At 47.2% G+C, this 12,013-nt stretch overlaps 1 protein-coding gene across 4 annotated transcripts in view; it reads left to right on the top strand.

Moving 5' to 3' along the window:
* Positions 1–12,013, top strand: part of LOC144668775 (EVI5-like protein) — a 167,347-nt gene that overhangs the window by 112,576 nt on the left and 42,758 nt on the right. For 3 of the 4 annotated variants that reach the window (XR_013573553.1, XR_013573552.1, XR_013573551.1), the window contains one exon: positions 232–414. The exons of the other annotated variant lie outside the window; for it this stretch is intronic. The gene's annotated coding sequence lies outside the window, so the exon portion shown is untranslated. The remainder of the gene's footprint in view (positions 1–231; positions 415–12,013) is intronic. 4 annotated transcript variants of the gene reach the window in all.

The following is a 12,013-nucleotide window of genomic DNA, read 5'->3' as shown; positions in this document are numbered from 1 at the left end:
TTTCTCCAGAACAATCTTATGAGAGTGAGAGATTTGAAATTACAAAACAAATTCTTTCACCAATGACACACCATAAACCTCACTACTCAGTGAAATCAAACGGAGGGAGCTCGGGCTGTGACTTGGTTGGAGTTCCCGAGTCTTGGTGAATATACAATTTAGAATTTCGAAACAATCTGGAGACAAAGTTAATGAGGCAACTTTTAAACGAGGCTAAAATTGAATTTTCAGGTTCCCAAAACTTCTTCCTGAAGCTTCGTCCTGATCTGGTTCAGTTCTTCAGTCGTTCTGGTGATCGCTGTCTTCAGCCTTTGGTTTTCCTCACTTACCTGATCCAGTCGTTCCTGCAGATGGACACATTTCATTATTAAAAGTAACTGTGGATACACAACAGGAAACAGAGCTCTGCTTCAGGTAGGTGCATAATTCCAAGCAGTCAGGCCCGGCAGTCAGAGAGGCTGATGGGTGAAAACCAGAAACACGAGTCCTGGCAGGAACCAAACAGGCTGTCTTTAATTTAACCGAGGACGGTTTGGAGAAAGTTCTCACACATCCAGGTTCTGATGTCAGTAATTGTTGCTGTCACACTAGCTGTTCTCTGTGACTTTGATGAATGGGGTCCCGGTGCTGTGAGAGACAGGGCGGGAGATTAGAGGGTTTCAAATAAGGATCAGTGGGAGGGGTGACAGCATAGGTGAGAGACAGCAATATCTTCCAAGATTGGAGAAAAATCTGGAGATTGGGCAGCAGCTGCAGAGAGAGTGTGAACGGGTTAAGTGTGCATTTCTTAAGGAGTGAGTGTCAATGGCAGTCTGGACAATGATCAAATGGCAAATCCTAGTCACGATGACAAGTGGCTTGTTCTCAAGGTTTCTGTGAATGCTGCTCCGGAACTAATACCTAGTGGAAGAGTTTGAGGAGTGAAAGAGAGTGGACGGTCTATACACTGGATCTTGACCTCCGATCCCACTGAGTGACCACCTCCTCCTGACACTGTGACCCTTGCCTCCTCAGTTCACCCTTCACCTCCCTCTCACCTTCTTCTTCACAGCCGCCAGTTGGGTTTGTTTTTTGTGCCAACCTTGGTGTTCGGTCCAAGTTCCACCGATCTGGTAACTGGTGCCTTTTCTCTGTTACCGTCTCCAGCAGCTGAATCTTTCTGTTGTTTCTTAGCAACCGGAACTGGAGACAGGACTTGGGTCTGGTTTGAGCGGGACGCCTCGGGATGTATAAAAGTTTCTTTGTCTCTGTGGTGTACAATTTCCCTGACTTCTTCCATTGTTCGTCCAATGAGGCAGGATAGGATATTTGGTGCACCATACTGAGCCGGTAGTGTAGACATTGTTCATCATCATCATTTACAACACTATTCCTGATGTTCATATGCTGTCTAGCTTTCTTTTCCATTGCTGACTTATGAACATACGAAATAGGAGCAGATGTAGGCCATTCGGCCCCTCGAGTCTGCTCTGCCGTTCAATAACAGCAGGGCTGATCTGTTTGTGTTTCGACTTCTACGTTCCCACCTACCGCTGATAACCTTTGATTCTGTTGCCTGACAAGAATCTTTCTTAAAAATATTCAATGACCCCACTTCCACCACTTTCTGACGCAGAGTTCCAAAGTCGCACAACTCTCATCTCTGTCTGATAAGGGTGACCCCTCATTTTAAAACAGTTGCCGCTAGTTCTGACTCACCCACTAGAGGAAACATGCTTTCTAATTCCATCTTGTCAAGACCATTCAGGATCTTATAGACTTCAATCAGGTCACCCCTCACTCCTCTAAACTCCAGTGGAAACAAGCCCAGCCTGTCCAACCTATCCTCATAAGACAATCTGCTCATTCCAGGTATCAATCTAGTAAACCTCCTCTGAAACACCTCCAACATACTTAATTCTTCCTTAAATAAGGAGACCAAAACTGCACACAGTATTCGAGATGTGGTCTCACCAATGCCCTGTCCTGTATTTCAATTACAAATCCTTAAGCAAAGGGCTTGCTGCCGTCTCAAACAAAACTCTCTCCGCTACCAAGGCTCTGCTGTAATTTATTTATCTTCATGACATCATAACACGAGGACTGTATGACATCAGAAGAGTCCATTATTTCGAAATGATCCACATCAAAGCTACAGGAAAAACATTGAAACGTAGCAACATGAGTTTCACTATTCAATGAGATTATGGCTGATGTGAATCCTAACACTATTTACCTGCCTTGTCCCCATCTCCCTGAGTTCCCTGGTCCACCAAAGCTCCTTCAATCTCAGGTTTTAAATGATTAATTGAGCTTGTCTCTGTGATTGTATAGTGGGATCGAGTTCTACCCTTCTCCCACCCTTTGTGTGATGAAGTGTTTCCTAACTTCTCTCCTCAATGACCTGGCTCTGATTTTCAGGTTTTGTCTCTTTGTCCTGGGCCTGGATTTCCCCCACTATCCTGCCCCAAATCGAGTGGGATAGCTCAAACACAAACAGCTCGGGAGGAAGACTAGTGTAGGGAGAGATTGAGGCAATCCCAGCCTGTGAAGTCAAACATTTCCAAGTTTACATCAATAATTCCAACCTTTCAAAGCGCTAGATCGGAGATTACACTCTGGGAGCTTTCTGATATGGTGGCCAAGTGTGTCTGTATGATGTCATCACCCTCTGCCTAATTTAAAGGCCCATGGCAACAATTAACAGCAGCAGATTAATAGTGAAATGTCTGTGAACTGATCGTCCATCCGTGCTAAATGGATGCATGGGTCCATGTCAGGAGTTTGTGTGTTTAATTTGAGACAATTTCAGAAGAATAAAAATGCAAAGTTTTAAAGCAAACAAGTTGAGAGGGAATGTGAGAGGGAACTTATTTTGCATAATGTCCATTGTGTTTCTGATATGGAGTAAGAGAGAATTGTTTTTAATGAAGAGAGAAGATGTTGGAAATGCTCAGCGGGTGTGACAGCGGGTGTGTAGAGAGAAAGAGAGTTGCAGTTTCAGGCAGATAAGTTTTGATGAGGAGTGGGAAAAGTTTGAAATGTGATGGGCTTTAGGCGAGGGGAGGGTGATAAAATGAAGAAAAGGGAAGGTGTGTGATTGGGTGTAAGAGAGGAGAGATGAAACGCCCTGGTCAGGTTGCAGTGCCACGAAATGAGGAATGAGCAGGAGGGAGAATTCCAGCAGGTGGGGTTATATTTTCTTCCAAAAGAATGGCACAAAAACACAGCAAAATGGTGGCTGAAATAGCTCAGTTGGGACAGTGTTAGATTGAGGATCTGAAGCTCCCTGGTTCAATCCTATGTTTCAGCAGCTCTCATTCTGGGAGCTCTTTGCTGCTCTCACTCCACATATCCCCCGATTCCCTGAGATCCAAAATCTGTTCTTTCTCAGCGTTAACTATATTCAATGATGGAGCATCCACTCCCCCTCTGGGGTAGAGAATTCCACAGATTCACAACTCTCAGTGAAGAAATGTCTCCATATTTCAGTTGTAAATGATGGGCCCCTTATCCTGAGTCAGTGCCCCCATGTTTCAAGATTTCCCAGCCAGGGGAAACAACTGCTCAATATTTACCCTGTCAATCTTCCTCAGTATCTTATATGTTTCAATGCGGTCAGCTCACATTCTTCAAAACTTCAATGTTTATACCCTCAATCTGCCCAAACTTTTCTTATAAACAATCCCCTTCACCCCAGGGGTCAACCTGGTGAACCTTCTCTGAATTGGCTCCAATGTAAGTGTATTTGTCATTGAGTAAGGTGCCTAAATCTGTCCGCGGTGCAGTCGGAGTGGTCTCACCAAAGCCCTGTACAATTGTAACAAGACGTCCCTACTTTTACACTCTGTCCCCCTTGTAATGAAGCCCAGCATTCAACTTGCCTTCCTAATTCCTGCCTGGACTTGCATGCTAACTTTTGGAGTTTCATGTATGAGGGACACCCAGTTCCCTCTGTACTGCAGCATTCTGCAGTCTCTCTGCATTTCAATAATATTCTGCTATTCTGTTCTTCCTGCCAAAGTGGATAACCTCACGTTTTCCCACATTTTTATCCATCTCTGAAATATCGGCCGACTCCCTTAACCCATCGATATCCCTTTGCCGTGATTTTCCGGCCCCATGTGGCAGTGCCCATCACAGGGGATGGGGCAGGTCAGCCAAAGTTCCATTAACTTTTGGCGGGACCGGAAGATCCTGGTGACAGGTGGTGCTGGAAAATCCCGACCTGTGTGTCCTGGCAATTTGCTTTCCCACCTATCCTTGTATTGGATGCAAATTTGTCAATAATCTCGGTCCCTTCATCCAAGTTGCTCATATGGATTGTAAGTAGTTGAGATTCCAGCACGGGTCCCTGGGACACTCCTCTAGTGACCGTTAGCCAACTTGAAAATGAACTAATTCTGCTGACCACCCAGCATTCTCCATGGCACCGGAAAAGACAACGGCAAACTCAGCCTTGTCAACACTGCAAAGTCCTCCTAACTATCATCTGGGGGCTAGTGCCAAAAGCTGTCTCACAGACTAGTGAAGCAATGGAATCATACCTCACAGATCAGGTCCCAGAAACCACCGTCATCATCCCAGCAAAGGTGGCCGCACAGTGCTATACTGTCGGGAGGGAGTGTCGACTCTGGACCCCATGAAGTCTCATGGTATCAGGTCAAACAAGAAGGAAACCTCCTTCTGATTACCACGTACCGTCCTCCCTCAGCTGAAGAATTTGCGCTCCTCCATACCGAACACCAATTGACGGAAGCACTAAGGGTGACAAGGGCGCAGAATGTACTCTGGGTAGGGACTTCAGTGTCCATCACTAAGAGTGGCTCGGTTGCACAACTACTGACTGAGCTGGCTGAGTCCTAATTGACATAGCTTCTAGACTGGGTCTGGGGCAGGTGGTGAGGGAAAAAAAATGATTGACTTCATCCTCACCCACCTGCCTGTCGCAGATGCATCTGTCCATGACAGTATCGGTAGGAGTGACCATTGCACAGTCATTGTGGAGACCAAGTCCTGCCTTCACATTGAGGATACCCTCCATCGTGTTGTGTGGCGCTACCACTGTGCTAAATGGGATAGATTTCAAACAGATCTAACAAATCAAGACTGGGCTTCCATAAGGCGCTGAGCGCCATCAGAAGCTGCAGAATTGTACTCGAACACAACCTGTAACCTCATGGCCCTGCATATCCCCCACTCTACCATCATCACCAAGCCAGGCGATTGACCCTGGTTCAATGAAGAGTGCAGGAAGGCATGCCAGGAGCAGCACCAGGTATACCTAAAAATGAGGTGTCAACTTGGTAAAGCTATAACACAGGACTACTTGCGTAGCAACCAGCATCAGCAACAAGTGATAGACAGAGCTAAGCAATCCCACAACCAACGGATGAGATCTAAGCTCTGCAGTCCTGCCACATCTAGTTGTGAATGGTGGTGGACAATTAAACAACTCACTGGAGGAGGCAGCTCCATAAATATCCCCATCCTCAATGATGGGGGAGCCCAGCACATCAGTGAAAAAGATAAGGCTGAAGCATTTGCAACAACTTTCAGCCACAAGTGCTGAGTGGATGATCCACCTCAGCCTCCTCCGGAAGTCCCCAGCATCACAGATGCCCGTCTCCAGCCAATTCGATTCACTCCACGTGATATGATGAAACAGATGAAGACCCTGGATACTGCAAAGGCTATGGGCCCTGACAATATTTCAGCAATAGTACTGAAGACTTGTGCTCCAGAACTTGCCATGCCCCTAGCCAAGCTGTTCCAGTACAGCTCAACACTGGCATCTACCCGGCTATGTGGAAAATTGCCCATGTATTTCCTGTACGCAAAAAGCAGGGCAATCCAACCCAGCCAATTACCGCCCCATCAGTCTACTCTCGATCATCAGTAAAGCAATGGAAGGAGTCATCAACAGTGCTATCAAGCAGCACTTGCTGAGCAATAACCTGCTCATTGATGCCCAGTATGGATTTCGCCAGGGACTCTCAGCTCCTGACTTCATTACATCTCCAGAACCTGTGGAATTTTGTAAGATGACAGCCCATGCATAAACTCTTTCTGCAGCCACTTCTTATAGGACCCTAGAATGCAGGCCATCAGGTCCAGGGGACTTGTCAGCTTTAAGTCCCATTAGTATTCCCATTACTCTTTCTCTCGTGATAGTGGTTGTTTTAAGACCCCTGCTCCCTGTAGCCCCTTGACCTTCCACTATTATTGGGATGTTGTTCGTGTCGTATACCATGAAAACAGATTCAAAATAATTTTTGTTCATTCATGAGGTTTGGGCATCACTGGCTCAGCCAGCGTTTATGGCCCGTCCCTCATTGCCCTTGTGAAGGTGGTGGTGAGCTGCCTTCTTGAACCACTGCAGTCCCTGTGGTGTAGTTACACCCACACTGCTGTTAGGGAGGGAGGTCCAGGAATTGGACCCAGCGACAGTGAAGGAACAGCGATATATTTCCAAGTCAGATGGTGAGTGGCGTGGAGAGGATCTTCCAGGTGGTTGTGTTCCTATTTATCTGCTGCCCTTGTCCTTCTAGATGGTAGTGGTCGTGGATTTGCAAGGTGCTGTTATAGGAGCCTTGGTGAGTTTCTGCAGAGCATCTTGTGCACTGTGCATTGGTGATGCAGCGAGTGAATGATTGTGAATGGGGTGCCAGTCAAGTGGGCTGATTTGCCCTGGGTGGTGTCGAGCTTCTCGAGTGTTGTTGGAGCTGTACTCGTCTAGACAAGGGGCAATTATTCCATCACACTCCTGACTTGTGCCTTGTAGATGGTGGACAGGCTTAAGGGAATCAGGAGGTGAAATACTCAATGCAGGATTCCTAGCCTCTGATCTGCCCTTTTAGCCACAGTATTTATGTGGCTCTTCCAGTTCAGTTTCTGGTCAATGGTAACCCACAGGATGTTGATAGTGGGGAATTCAGCGATGGTAATGCCATTGTACGTCAAAGGGAAATTCTCTCTTGTTGGAAATGTTCATTGCTTGGTACTCATGTGGCACGAATGTTACCTGCAACTTGTCAGCCCAAGCCTGGATATAGTCCAGTTTTTGCTGCATTTGGACATGGGCTGCTTCAGTATCTGAGGAGTCCTGAATGAAGCTGAATATTGTGCAATCATCAGTGAACATCCCCATTTTTGACCTTATGATGAAGGGAAGGTCTTTGATGAAGCAGCTGAAGATGGTTGGGGTTTGGACACTGCCCTGAGGACCAAGGCTGTAATGAGGTCAGGAGCTGAGTGGCCCTGGCAAAACCCAAACTGAGTGTTAGTGAGCAGTGACGGTGCTATCAAGCAGCACTTGCGACGACCCCTTCCATCACTTTGCTGATGATTGAGAGTTGACTGATGGGGCGGGAATTGGCCGGGTTGGATTTGTCCTGCTTTTTGTGTGGATAGGTCACATCTGGGCAATTTTCCACTTTGCTGGGTGATGCCAGTGTTGTAGCCGCACTGTAACAGCTTGAACAGGGGAACGGCAAGTTCTGGAGCACAAGCCTTCAGTACTATTGCTGGAATATTGTAAGGGCCAGTGCAGATGCAGATCCAGGGCCTTCAGCCATTTCTTGATATCATGTAGACAAGGTTGTAAAGAAGGCATATGGAAGGTTCTCCTATATTGGCAGAGGTATAGGATATAAAAGTGAGGATATAATGTTGGAATTGTATAAAACACTGGTGAGGCCGCAACTGGAGTATTGTGTGCAGCTCTGATCACCACATTACAGGATGGACGTAATAGCCCTGGGGAGAGTGCAGAGGAGGTTTACAAGAAGGTTGCCAGGTTTAGAAAAGTGTAGCTACGAGGAGAGATTGGATAGGTTGGGTTATTTTCCTTAGAACAAAGAAGGCTGAGAGGTGACTTGATTGAGGTGTACAAAATGATGAGGGGAATAGATAGAGTGGACAGGGTAAAATTGTTTTCCTTGGTGGAGAATTCTTGAACCAGGGGATAGGTGGCAGAAGGTGTAGGGGGTCATGAGGAAGAACTTTTTTACGCAGAGGGTAGTGGGTGTCTGGAATTCACTGCCCAAGTTGGTGGTAGAGGCAGAAATTCTAAACTCTTTTAAAAAGGACCTGGATCTGCACCTTAAGTGCTGTAAGCTGCAGGGCTATGGGCCAGGTGCAGGAAGGTGGGACTCGAAAGGGCACCCTGGGTGTCCTCGGGCTGACATGGACAAGATGGGCCAAATGGCCTCCTTCTGTGCTGTAACTTTTCTATGGTTCTATGTGGAGTGAATCAAATTGGCTGAAGACTGGCATCTGTGGTGCTGGAGACCTCAGGAGGAGGCTGAGATGGATCACCCACTTGGCACTTCTGGCTGAAGATTGATGCTAATACTTCAGCCTTGTCTTTTTGCACTGATGTGCTGGGCTCCCCCATCATTGTGCATAGGGATATTTGAGGAGTCCCCTTCTCCAGTGAATTGTTTAGTTGTCCACCACCATCCACAACTGGATGTGGCAGGGCTTAGATCTGATCCATTGCTTGTAGCTCTGTCTATTGCTGCTGCTTCCACTGTTTTGCATTCAAGTCATCCTGTGTTATTGTTTAATCAGGTTGACCCCTCATTTTTAGGTTTGCCTCGTGCTGCTCCTGGCATGCCCTCCTGCACTATTTATTGAACCAGGGTTGGTACCCCAGCTTGATGGTAACGGTAGAGTGGGGGATATGCTGGGCCGCAAGGTTACTGATTGTGGCTGAACACAATTGTGCTGCTGCTGATGGCCCACAGTGCCTCATAGATGCCCAGTTTTTGTCATACCAATACTGTCATGGACAGAGGCATCTGCAACAGGTAGATTGGTGAAGTCAAGGTCAGGTAGGTTTCTCCCTCACCACCTGCTGCTGACCCAGTCTTGCAGTTATGTCCTTGAGGACTCAGCAGCTGTGATGAACATTTAAGTCCCCCACCCAGAGTACATTTGTACCCTTCTTGCCCTCAGTGCTTCTTCCATGTGGTGTTTATCATGGAGGAGGAGTGTTGATTCATCAGCTGAGGTGGGGGCAGTAGGTGGTAGTCAGCAGAAGTGTTCCTTGTCCATGTTTGACCTGATGCCATGAGACTTCCTGGGGTCCAGAGTCAATGTTGAGAACTCCCAGAGCAACTCCCTCCCTCCTGTACACCACTGGGCTGCCACCTCTGGTGGGCCTGCCCTGCCAGTGGAACAGGACATCCCCAGGGACGGCGATGATTCATACGTATGACGATGTCAGGCTACTGCTCGGGGTGTCTGTGGGACAGCTCTCCCAATTTTGGCTCAAAGCACCATACGTTTGTAAGGAGGACAGGATTTGTCGTTGTTGCTTCCAGTGCCTAGGTGGATGCTGGATACATCCAGTTTCATTTACTTGCTGCCACTGAGTAGCTTGCTCGGCCATCTTGGGGCACCACCAATGCACAATGGTAACTGTGTACCATCTACAACATGCACTGCGCTAACTCAAGGCTCCTTAGACAGCAACTTCCAAACCCACAGCCTCTACCATCTAGAAGGGCAGCAGCTACATTTGAACACCACCTGCAAGTTCCCCTCCAAACCACACCATCTTGTTGTGGAACTATAACTACCGTTCCTTCATTGTCACAGGGTCAAAATCCTGGAACTGCCTCCCTTGCAGCAGTGTGTGCAGCTGAATACCCATGGAGTGCAGCAGCTCACCATCACCTTCTGAGGGGTAATTAATGCTGGCCTTGCCAGCAATATCATCATCCTTGGAAAAATTAATAATGCAACTTCATCTTGGATCCCCCAGTCCCCAATGAATCCATTGGTCTCTCACAGGAGACCATTCTCCCTGCTCCAACCATCATCTCTGCTTAAGTCAAAGTGATTCAGTCTTGAATACCCAGGGAGAACAATTGGTTTAGTGATAACCACCAGAGCTGGCTGGACCCCATGAAGCAGTGTCCCGCTGTCCTATGCCAAAACTCATCACTATTCCAGGGTCATGCTACAATGTTAGGAACCCTCCATCTTCTCCACTCCAAACCATCTTTGAAAACCCTTTCCCATCACCAACAAGAACAAACAGTTCATGGACTTTGTGACAAAGGTTCAGATCAGCTGCTTCTGCCACCTCCCTTCCTTCCCCTCACCCATCAGGACAAACTTCCTCTCGGGCTCTTCCCTATCCTAGCCTGGACTGATGTCTTTCTCCATCTCCCCTCAGGCACTCTCCAACTTCATCTTGCTCCCGACCCCTCATCTCATGTACCCTCAACCTTACTCCCACTAAACTGTTGAGCACACAATTTCTCTTCCTGGTCTGACATGAGCTAATATTAATACTTTCCTCTCCTCAGGTACTCTCCCCCTCCCCTTCAATTTCACTCTCAATGGCCCTGCTTCAATGTCAGTTCAGGTTTGTTGTTCTCAATTCCCTACAGAGAGGAAATTATTCCCCAAACCCACCCTACCAAATCCTCCCAACAGTTTAAACACCTTAGATCAGACTCAACCTTCTATCTAGGAGTTAAACTGCTCCTCCCCCCAAACTTTATTCTGGCCAATCAGCAGCGAGACTAAGAACACAATGGCTCCTTTGCTGTTCGATGTCCAAACCTCAGAAATCCAGATGTGTGGGTGCCCAGAGTTTGGAAAACTGAAGCATCACATCTGAGAGAGGCCAACATCCCATTAGCCCCAATTAACCATTTACAAATGAGGTATTGGACTCAAATTTGTTCCTTCAGATAACAGCATGATTTTTCTAGTTTTTGTTCAAGGTGGATGACCTCACTCTCCATCACAGAACATGAACAATCATTTAGTCACTCATTCAATCCCTTTTGCTCCTGTCTGCATGAAAATTACCACCTGCAAGCTTGGATATCCCTACAAATTATAAATGAAGTTCAGGCACCAGATCAGATCCCTGGCAACCACCACATGTCAATTCCTGACAGTCAGATGATGTTCTCCGGATCCCCAAACACTTCATTTTCCCTCCATGTCTGTGAAAGTTGGAATCCCTTCTGGAAGTCCAAGTGGACAACATCCTCATTAGTGAGCTCCGATGAAAATTGAGAGTTTAGTCCCATCCACTTAAAGCCATGCTGTCTCTCAGATCACCTTCTGTTTGAGCTGCAGATTAACTATTCCCCACAATAGACAGGCCTTTGTTAACTGGTTGACCAGTCAATTGTACAATTTCACCAGGTGTTAGAGATGAAAGACAAATGATTGCAAACAGGATGTTTATTTGATCGGTGTAGACCAGACCATACATACCCACTGATTACAGCAAACCTCAAACACTCCAATACAGTGAGCCCCCTCTCCAGGGGGTGAACATCACCATGGAAGAGAATGAGGCAGCCAGGCTCAGGAGCAGGTCCACAAGGAGGACCCAGAACTGCTCACACCCCCTCCCCCACACTGGGTGGCTATAGATACCAAGCCTGGGGTCTGAAGCACAAAAAAATTTAGTTACTGCTTCTCTCTATCTTCAGTAAACCCATCATCATCAGGCCGAGTTCTGTGCTTGGATAGACTAGCCCCAGCCATTAGTTCCACAGAGACATTTAACTAACATGTTGAGGATGCAGAGAAATCAGGTCCCAGACACAAGGGAGAAGGAATCACTGCTTTATTGATCACTGGTTGACCAGAGTTTGCTTGTGTCTCCTGTACAGGAACAAGGCCGGCAATGAAGCAGAGATCAGAGAGACAGCTGTCACAGTCAGGGCCACGATCAGGACCACCTCAGACTGCACACCTACAAAGCAATGAGAAACCAATGGTTAGTGAAGGAAACACTGAGGGGAAAATGGAAACCAGCAGTTGGCCAACTCACCACCTGGAGACCTCTCCTGCATCCTTCGCTCAGCCTCATTCAGGGACTCTGTTGCCAGCTTGGTCACATCAGTATCCAGAATGAGCAGGGGTCCAAGTGAGGCCTCACCCTCCCACTTCAATCCAGCTTCACTCTCTGCAACATCAAACATTCCAGTTAGAGAGGGGAAAGGGGGACGTCCAACATCTAGAGGATCAATGTCCCACCAGCTTCAGGTAC

This window comes from Cetorhinus maximus, chromosome 28, assembly GCF_964194155.1.
Source record: "Cetorhinus maximus chromosome 28, sCetMax3.hap1.1, whole genome shotgun sequence".
Classification (NCBI taxonomy): Eukaryota; Metazoa; Chordata; class Chondrichthyes; order Lamniformes; family Cetorhinidae; genus Cetorhinus; species Cetorhinus maximus.
This window is presented reverse-complemented; position numbering and strand designations above follow the sequence as displayed.